Source organism: Bison bison, unplaced genomic scaffold, assembly GCF_000754665.1.
Source record: "Bison bison bison isolate TAMUID 2011002044 unplaced genomic scaffold, Bison_UMD1.0 scf7180017864149, whole genome shotgun sequence".
Classification (NCBI taxonomy): domain Eukaryota; kingdom Metazoa; phylum Chordata; class Mammalia; order Artiodactyla; family Bovidae; genus Bison; species Bison bison.
Genome location: NW_011494721.1, coordinates 3,447,712 through 3,458,550, shown reverse-complemented (window position 1 = coordinate 3,458,550; position 10,839 = coordinate 3,447,712). Strand labels below are relative to the sequence as shown.

At 36.2% G+C, this 10,839-nt stretch overlaps 1 protein-coding gene across 1 annotated transcript in view; it reads left to right on the top strand.

Moving 5' to 3' along the window:
* Positions 1-10,839, top strand: part of BCHE (butyrylcholinesterase) — a 78,288-nt gene that overhangs the window by 32,946 nt on the left and 34,503 nt on the right. The window lies entirely within an intron of this gene.

The window sequence follows — 10,839 nt, the reverse complement described above, 5'->3', positions numbered from 1 at the left end:
CGGACTTTTGTTGGCAAAGTAATGTCTCTGCTTTTTAATATGCTCTCTAGGTTGGTCATAACTTTTCTTTCAAGGAGCAAATGTCTTTTAATTTCATGGCTGCAGTCACCATCTGCAGTGATTTTGGAGACCCCAAAATAAAGTCTGTCACTGTTTCCATTGTTTCCCCATCTATTTGCCATGAACTGATGGGACTGGATGCCATGATCTTAGTTTTCTGAATGTTGAGTTTTAAGCCAATTTTTTCACTCTCCTCTTTCACTTTCATCAAGAGGCTCTTTAGTTCTTCTTTGCTTTCTGCCATAAGGGTGGTGTCATCTGCATGTCTGAGGTTATTGATATTTCTCCTGGCAATCTTCATTCCAGCTTGTGCTTCATCCAGTCCAGCGTTTCTCATGATGTACTCTGCATATAAATTAAATAAGCAGGGTGACAATATACAGCCTTGACTTACTTCTTTCCCTATTTGGAACCAGTCTGTTGTTCCATGTCCAGTTCTTACTATTGCTTCCTGACCTGCATTCAGATTTCTCAAGAGGCAGGTGAGGTGGTCTGGTATTCCAATCTCTTGAAGAATTTTCCACAGTTTGTTGTGATTCACACAGTCAAAGGCTTTGGCATACCCATAAAGCAGAAGCAGATACTCTCTTGTTTTTTCGATGATCCAGCAGATGTTTGCAGTTTGATCTCTGGTTCCTCTGCCTTTTCTAAATCCAGCTTGATCATCTGGAAATTCATGGTTCACGTACTCTTGAAGCCTGGTTTGGAGAATTTTGATCATTACTTTACTAACATGTGAGATGAGTACAATTGTGCAGTAGTTTGAACATTCTTTGGAATTGCCTTTCTTTGGGATTGGAATGAAAACTAACCTTTTCCAGTACTACAGCTTATTTTTATCATTGCTGTGAAATAAATTTCAGTCAATTTATCTTATAACTCTTGAGTAAAATGTAAAACAAAAAAATGCAGTTAATTCAACTGGTGTTTTAGTCAGAGGTTTAATATTAATCATGAATGAGATGTCTCTGCTTGTCCAGAAGTTTCCCTCAGTCTTATATTGACCTTACCACAGGTTGCCCTTTGAGATGAAAGCACCATACAAGTTCTTCATTTAATGTTATACTGAAGAACAAAAAATTTGAAAGAGATAACAGCTTACATAAAAATCTGCTAAGAAAGCCAATGTCTAATAGCTTGCTCTTAATTTCAAGTGGAGAAACTTGATTCTCCAAATGGCCACTAAAACAGAGCTGATGAACATAATGCACCGTTATTCCCAATGGCATTGTGACTAGTCCTGTTTGTCCTAGTGTCACAACCTAGCTTCTAAGCCATAAACTGGTGACAAAATAATACCCCAAGGACAAAATGGGAACAAATGTTATGAAGTGATAAAGCTATGCAAATATTCAGCGAATCCCTTAAAATACAACATTAGCCCACAAATGAAGAAATACGTATCCTGGAAAACCCACACTTTTCCAGGAAAAACTATATAGTGTATATCAAGATATTTTGATATGTTTTTTCCGGTAGTCAGGTACAGATGTGAGAGTTGGACCATAAAGAAGGCTGAGCACTGAAGAATTGATGCTTTTGAATTGTGGGGCTGGAGAAGACTCTTGAGAATCTCTTGGACTTCAAGGAGATCAAACCAGTCAATCCTAAAGAAAATAAACCCTGAATATTCATTGAAAGGACTGATCCTGAAGCTGAATCTTCAGTACTCTGGCCACCTGAAGCGAAGAGTTGACTCATTTGAAAAGACCCTGATGCTGGGAAAGATTGATGGCAGGATTAGAAACAAGTGATAGAGGATAAGATGGTTTGATAGCATCACCAACTCAATAGGCATGAGTTTGCGCCACATCAGAGATAGTGAAGGACAGGGAAGCCTGGCATACTGCAGTCTATGGGGTTGCAAAGAGTTGGATATGACTTAGTGACTGAACAAATAACAGCAAAGATATTTGGCATGGGCATAATCCTCCTAGTAGAGACAATATGGAAAAAATTCATAAACTTTTTGCCTATGAATTTGAATTTGCTGCTAGAAAATCACAAATTGAACATAAAAAAAGCTTATCTATAGCTCATATTGATTATAAGAATAAATAAAAAACCTAATTCTTTTCCCCTGGTTTTATTGAGGAAAAATTAACATATATCACTGTATAGGTTTAAGATATACAGCATGATGGTTTTCTTTATATATTTTGTGAAATTTTTACCACAATAAATTTAGTCAACTTCCATCATCTCACATAGATGCAATAAAAAGAAAAGAAAATATCTCATTGTAATGAGAAATCTTGGGATCTATTCTCTTCACTTTCCTATGTATAATATCATACAGCAGTTGTAATGTTTTACTAATATATCTTATAACTAGAAATTTGTTCCTTTTAACCTCTTTGCTCCAATTCTCCCTCCCCATTCTCTGCCTCTGATAACCACAAATCTGATCTCTTTTTATCTGAGTTTGGTATGTTTTTGTTTTTGGATTCCAAGTATAAGTGACCTCATACAGTATTTTTCTTTCTCTAACTTATTTTATTTTGTATAGTGCATTCAAGGTCCATCCATATCATTGCATATAGTAAGATTTTCTCTTATTTTATGACTGACTGATATCTTATTGTGTATATATATGTGTGTGTGTATGTAGGTGTGTGTGAGTGTGTGTATATATATATATATGCATATATGTGATGGTGGTGCTTTACTTGCTAAACCATGTTTGACTCATAACCCTATGGCAAAGTAGCCCAGCAGGCTCTTCTGTCAGTGAGATTTCACAGGCAAGAATACTGGAGTGGATTGCCATTTCCTTCTCCAGGGGATCTTCCTGACCCAGGGATCTAACCTGTGTCTCCTGAATTGCAGGTGGATTCTTCTACCTACTGAGTCTCCAGTGAAGCCCGTGTGTGTGTGTATGTATATATGTGTGTATATATGTATACACACATATGTATATATACTTCTTTATCCATACATCCATTAATGGATATATGTTTTTAAAAATTTAGTTAGCAAGAATATAGCCTACCTAAAACTCATTATTTTTGTCTCCAAAATAAATCTCAATTTCTACAATTAGTGTGAAAGTACAAAATGAATTTAAATCACCTAATACAATGTCTATCATAGCGTAAGCATGACTAATAATGGAACATTTTAATATTACTAATAATCATAAACATTAAAAATCTTCTTAAGAACGCCCAGTACTATTGACCACTGTAAAATGCTAAACAAATAGGAGTATTTCCAATAAACTATGTTAACAACATAATTTTTATCTAGACAACACCATTTTTTTTTAAAGTTTGACTATGAAGATATTTAATTAAGGGCCAAGCTCTACTAAACATGCTAAAGTCAGATTTTACTATAATAAGTTTAATCGTAAAAGCCATACCAGTTCTCTTAGGTAATTTATGTATATTTTTATATTATGTGCTTTACATTGGCAGATACTGTAAATATGAAAATATGCTACTCTTAGATTATAAAAATGCAGTTGTATAAGTGAAATTAGTTGTAGGGGAATTTACTTAACACATAATTGTCTTAAGGTATCACTGATAAACTTATGCTAAATATGAGCAATGGATTTAAACAGTTATGCATTTGCAATTGTATAGATATATACAAAACGGCAAGTGACATATTTTAATACACCTTGAATGTCAAAAAAATCTTTAAAATCTACTCATTCATCCTAATTTTTTATTGAAGAAGTGAAAGTGTTAATCAGTCAGTCGCGTCCAACTCTTTTCAACTCCATGACTGTAGCCCACCAGGCTCCTCTTGTCCATGGAATTCTCCAGGCAAGAATACTGGAGCGGGTTACCATTCCCTTCTCCAAGGAATCTTCCCAACCCAGAGGTCAAAACCAGGTCTTCTGCATTGCAGGTAGATTGTTTACTGCCTGAGCCACCAGGGAAGCCCAAATTCTTATTATATAACAATAAACTAAAAGTACCATGTATTTAAGTTGTTATGTCACACAAGAGACCTACAAACATTCAAATTTGATGATAGTTTGATGTCTTGACATAAAAGTTGAAAAATTCTCATAAAATTTTTAAACTGAAACCACATGGAAATTGGTTAAGGAATTTTTTAACCTGGACTTCAGTATTTTAATTGATTGACAATTTTATCCATCCGCCTCCAAAATAGTCCACAGATAAATAAAGGATAAACATTTTTATAATACAGAAAAATTAAAGTTCATAACAGTTTTGTCTTCTAAAATCTAAATACTAAATAATATTATGGACACCCATTTATCATAATAACAAATGATTTCATTATCAACTTGAGAAAACTTGTGAATTATATGTTCTTTAATATTAAAGGTAAAAATAGTCTTTAGCTTTCTTAGTGATGAAATAATAAATAATACATGTAAAGTCGAGAGGAATAAATAACTGTAATTCACCTCTCCATAATTGATGATAGTTTTCTTTTTTTCCTACATTTTACTCTCTTAACCACAGATAAGTTTATAGTCAAGATTTTTCTGCAGTATACATGTCTGTTTTGTAGATATAAATGGCATTTTGGAAGAATATTCATAGCAGTCTAAGTGCTTTCAAAATGGCCTTCTTGAGTTGTAGCAGAAATAAACTACAATATTGTCATAGTCTTTGAAATTAAAAATATTTATTATGTTTATACAATAAGAAAAAATGGTATTTGTTTAATATAGAATGTATTTCCTAATGACAATCTTATCATAATGGATTGATTACATAGCATTTGTTCACAAAATATCACTGGTATATTAGAAATTCAACAAACCAAAGATTACTTTAAAAATTACAAATGTCTTTCACTGTTTCCTTATACTGTATGTAACTAGAATAGAGAGATTAGGTATATATTTGACAGTCTAAAAATTTTCTTGAAATTGACTTTTCATCAGCATTTATGAATTCTTAAAGGGCACCTGACATATCTATCATTCCTTTTCCAATAGTTGGTGTCAGAATACTTAATGTTGTTTAAAATAGGTAGGACTATATTACTTGGTAGTCAGTTTTTCTTAATGAAATACAACTCAAAAAAAACCCCTTAAATCGTAAAAATTTTTCTCTGAGTAACATACTTTTAAAAATCTAATCAAATTTAATATTGATAGGAGTCATTTTTAAAATTAATATCTCAGTGTCTTCTGCAGTGATAACTGGTTATTGAAAGCAATTGTAGCTATTTTATGAAAATATTATAATGTTCCAGTCAGGGAGAATTTCAACTCTATTTCCTAAGGAAACTTATTGGGCAAATAAGCTTCTAAAAAATATTACTTTGCTTTAAAGGTAGCCTTTATCATGAGAAATTAGAGCAAAAAATTTTTTAAAGGTCTTATATTATGTCAGAAAAGTAGACAAACATTGTAATTCAACTATAATTTACCTTAATCCATAGGACTTTCATTCTGACTTTATTTGTAAAAAAAAAAAAAAAATTACTGGAAATTTTTAATAAATTAATGTGAGGAACCTAATGAAACATTTTAGTTCCACTGTAGTATTTACCTCAAAAAATAAGTAGAAATGAAATTTATATGCTATTTGAGTTTCTGTATCCATTCCACCAACCACAAATATAGTAATGCTTTCTTCAGGAAAATATGATAGATCATAGTTGCTTAAAGTTTTGATAATATCTATTCAGAGACATAGGATCATTCTTTATTTATAAAGTGAAGTCGCTCGGTCGTTTACGACTCTTTGCGACCTGGTGGACTGTAGCCCACCAGGCTCCTCCGTCCATGGGATTCTCCAGGCAAGAATACTGGAGTGGGTTGCCATTTCCTTCTCCAGGGGATCTTCCCAACCCAGGAATCGAACCTGAGTCTCCAGCATTGCAGGCAGATGCTTTAACCGCTGAGCTACCAGAGAAGCCCATGTTCCCCAAACGTTATAGTATTCTATCAAGCTATTTTTTCTAACAACTGAATTTTTCAGAATCAATCAACACACCCAATTTGGTCATTAAAATAATCAGAACAATATTTCATGTACTTTGACTACTATTTAGGCAGATTAAAATAAATTACATAATCATTATGCTAAAGATATGATTATACCATTATTTCAGCATCTGGTTCTGGTCCCTTTTTGTTGTATCCAATGTTATGAACTTAAGTGATGATTTTAAAAAAAAATCAAATGGTTTATGTTAAATTTTATCTCACTTCTCTTTTAATATTTTATACTCTCATTCATTGAACAAATATTTATTGAGCAACAGTTACAAACCAGGCAATATGATAAATACTGTGGAGTCAGTAGGAATATAGTGTAGAAGAAATTGCAGACTTACTAGCAGGAGGTTACCACCTTCTTCTGGAAGACAGCAGCAAATAAGTAATGTACCATAAGGACTATACCATGCTTGACTGCAGACTTCTCAGACCAATCCTAGAAACCTTCCTGAAGGAGACAAACAAGCCTTTGGGAAGGATAGTGGTTTTTTGTTTGTTTGTTTTTTTTTCCCTTTAAGGCCATGCTGTATGATATGTGGACTATCACCAACCAGGGATTGAACTTGTGCTCCTTGCATTGGGAGCACAGAGCCTCAACCACTGGGATTCCAGGGAAGTCCCTGGGAATGTTAATTTGTATTTGCAAAGATCCAGAGGTGATAGAGGGCTTCCCCTAGTGGCTCAGTGGTAAAGGATCACCTGCAATGCAGGAGACACAGGTTTGATCCTGGGTGAGGAAGATACCCTGGAGAAGGAAATGGCAGCCCACTCCAATATTCTTGTCTGGGAAATCACATGGACAGAGGAGTCTAGCAGGCTACAGAGTCCATGGGCTCGCAAACTGTCAGACGCAACTGAGCGACTAAACAGTGATAGAGTGAGAGAAAGTAAGAAAATGAGAGGGTGACAGGCAGGAAGGCCAGGCATCTCCAAGTGGAGGAAATGGGCTGCAAGTGTCAGACATTTCTTTTTGTCTCTCCCTTAAGCGGCTGCTGCTGCTGCTAAGTCGCTTCAGTCGTGTCCAACTCTGTGCGACGCCATGGACGGCAGCCCACCGGGCTCCCCCATCCCTGGGATTCTCCAGGCAAGGACACTGGAGTGGGTTGCCATTTCCTTCTACAATGCATGAAATTGAAAAGTGAAAGGAAAGTCGCTCAGTCGTGTCTGACTCTTAGCAACCCCATGGACTGCAGCCTACCAGGCTCCTCTGTCCATGGGATTTTCCAGGCAAGAGTACTGGAGTGGGGTGCCATTGCAAGGGCAGGAGGAAACAAACTCTCTATGGAAATGTTTTTCTTAAGCCATGTTCATGAAACTATATATTTGCTTTGGAATTTTCCTTTCTTTGAAATGGTTCCACCTAAGACTAACTTTTTTTTTTTTTTCTTTTTCAAACCTTGGGCTGATAATAACTCAACAAACCAATATTCATATCAATTGTTTTATGGCGGGGGTATGATACACCTCATGCCATCCTATCTCAAAAATACATATTGTGGGAGAGGAGCCCGGTGAAACTCCTTCAGCCTTGAGGTGTCTCTCTTATCTGATTAATAGCTTTCTAACAGACATAAAATAGCTTGCTATAACTAGGAAGAGTGGGGCACTCTCTGTCCCCCTTCTGATGTCTCTGTCAGAAGCATCTCTGTCACTGTTCTTACTTAAATAAAACTGCTACCCAAAAGGTCTTCAGTGATCAAGCCTGGTCCCTGATCCCGAAGCTAAATCTTCAGAGATCACAAATCCGACATCATTCACAGTAAGCTATCAAAAGGAGGTGCAGAAAGATATGATTCTAGAGAGGTATGGATGAACCAGGTTATACTTTTGCAAATTCCACCAGTTATGGATTATATTCTAAGATTACCATGTGGAAACATTTTGTTTGTTTAAATCAGGGAATAATGCTTATCGACTTTGAATTTTAGTAAGATCATTTTGTTTGCAAAGGAGAGAATGATCTAATGAGTCAGAAAGGTGAAAGGGAGAATAATTTGGAAACATGGAACAATCACTCGGAGCAGAGGCAGCATAGTAATGGTCTCAATTAGCAGGGTTTCATTGGAAATGAAAAGACTTGGTAGAAGATGGCTTTGAGGGCTTCAGTGGACATCAGTCAAATTGTCTGGTGATTACTTAGGTATGGAGAGAGAAGTAAAGTAAATCAAGGAATGTTACCTGGTTTTCTGACTTGACTAGCCAGGGTCTTTTACTGAATTTGAAGCATGTGGAAGATAGGGTTAGATTGATGAGTTCAGTCATTTGTACACTGAATTAGTGCTCAGGACACATCTATGGGGATATGTTGAGTAGGCACTTGGATATAAATAATAATTTAATTAATCAAACTGGATGTGATCACTAAGATATTTTATGTAGAATGAGAAGCCTATTAGGTGTAGGACCTGACAATCTCCAATGTTAGGGAGGAAGAAAAGGTAAAGATGCCTACAATTCAGAGTAAGAAGGAATGACTAGAAAATTAGAAGGAAAAAATAAGAAATTTGTGATGTTTATAAAGGCAATGAAAATTAGTTTTCAAAGAGAAATGTGAACAATTGTTGAGCAGGGGCTAAAAATATGACCTTTATAGTTAATAATTTAGGTCATTGGGGTCATCTGTGCTGTATTTTAGATCTTCCAGAATCATATGAAGATAGAATATCTCCCATCTGCCTATATACATATGACTGTGCAAGCATCGAGTTAAATATTCAAAACACATGACAAGCCATATTATGTCACTAAGGAATGTAACCTTGTTTAATAATCTCTTTGAAAATATATTTTTGTTCCTTTAATAATCTATACTGACAAATATACTAATCATATTACTACTTTTTCCAAACCTTCAAACCCCATAAACTGTTCTTTCTGGGATTCCAAAATTCACTACCATTTCAACTTCTTGAATATTTCCTTAACTCCGGCTTTGAATGATGTCTGGCGGATTCTAAAGATTCTATTTCACCTTCAGTCTGTTCAACTGATGGCTGTTTTTATTTCACTATTCTTGTACCACAGAGTTGTATTTATATCCACCTGACTAGTAGTTACCATTTTTAAAACACTACTTCTCCCTCCTCTCTCACAATATTTCAATTTACTTGAAGCAGATTCTGTCAGACTATATTGTACTATGCTATCCACTCCCCGTTTTTGCTGTATCATCCTCTTAAATTCTGGTGAATCCTATTCATTCACTGGAGATTTTTAGCATCTAGCTTACCTTCCTTCTGTCTACTGTAAGTCATATAGGCACTTTTAATCATTTTAGTGTTCATACTAATAACCTATCCAATGTTTTGACTCCTTTATCTCAATATTTCTCATTATCAAGAATCAAAACTTTATGTCTAAATATATAATTGTGGGCTTCTCTGGTGGCTCAGTGGTAAAGAATCTGCCTACAATGCAGGAGACATGGGTTTGATCCCTTGGTCAGGAAGATCCCCTGGAGAAGGGAATGACAACCCACTCCGATATTCTTGACTGGGAAATATGTACAGAAGAGCCTTGCGGGCTACAGTTCACGGGGTCTCAAAGAGTAGAACACGACCAAGCAACTAACACTTTCACTTTCATCTCATCTCTAAACGTTAGTGATTCAAAACTCAGCTCTTGACATGTTGTCTTTTCTCTACGTATTTATTCCATAGATGATACCACGCAGTTTCGTACCTACCATCTACATGTGAATGGCTTTCAAAGTTATATCTGCAGCCCAGATCTTTGCCTGAACCCCTGGACATAATGTACCTATCCACTTAAATATATAGTATCATAAACTTTTTATAGCCATAGTTTTCTTTTAATATTTCCTTCCAAGGTTTTCCCATTTCAGGTAAAAACCACTCCATTATTCTACTTTCTTATGCCCCAAACTTCAAGAACTATGTTGCTGTCTCCCTCATCATTCCCCACATCCAGTTTGGTGAATTCTGTTAACTTGACCTTTAAAAAAGTAACCAATCACGCATTTCCCTGGTTGCCCAGGGCTTAAGAATCCACCTTGCAATGCAAGGGACACTGGTTTGATCCTTGGTCTGGGAAAATTCCACATGCTGTGGAGCAACTAAACCTGTGTGCCACAACTACTGAACCCTCACTCTAGAGCCCACGCTGTGCAACAAGAGAATCCACAGCAATGGGAAAAACTTGCACCTCAAGGAAAAGTATCCCTCGCTCACTCCAACTAGAGAAAGCCTATGCATAGCAACAAGGACCCACCACAGTCAAAAAATAAAAATAAATAAATAAATCTTTTTTTTTTTAATGTAGCCAATCAGAATTCTCATCAAGAGTGCACACTGTTTACAATTACTAATGTCCATTCAGTTCAGTTCAGTTCAGTCGCTCAGTCGTGTTCGACTCTTTGTGACCCCATGAATCGCAGCACGCCAGGCCTCCCTGTCCATCACCAACTCCCGGAGTTCACTCAGACTCACGTCCATCGAGTCAGTGATGCCATCCAGCCATCTCATCCTCTGTCGTCCCCTTCTCCTCTTGCCCCCAGTCCCTCCCAGCATCAGAGTCTTTTCCAATGAGTCAACTCTTCACATGAGGTGGCCAAAGTACTGGAGTTTCAGCTTTAGCATCATTCCTTCCAAAGAAATCCCAGGGCTGATCTCCTTCAGAATGGACTGGTTGGATCTCCTTGCAGTCCAAGGGACTCTCAAGAGTCTTCTCCAACACCACAGTTCAAAAGCATCAACTCTTCGGCGCTCAGCCTTCTTCACAGTCCAACTCTCACATCCATACATGACCACAGGAAAAACCATAGCCTTAACTAGATGGACTTTTGTTGGCAAAGTAATGTCTCTGTTTTTGAATAT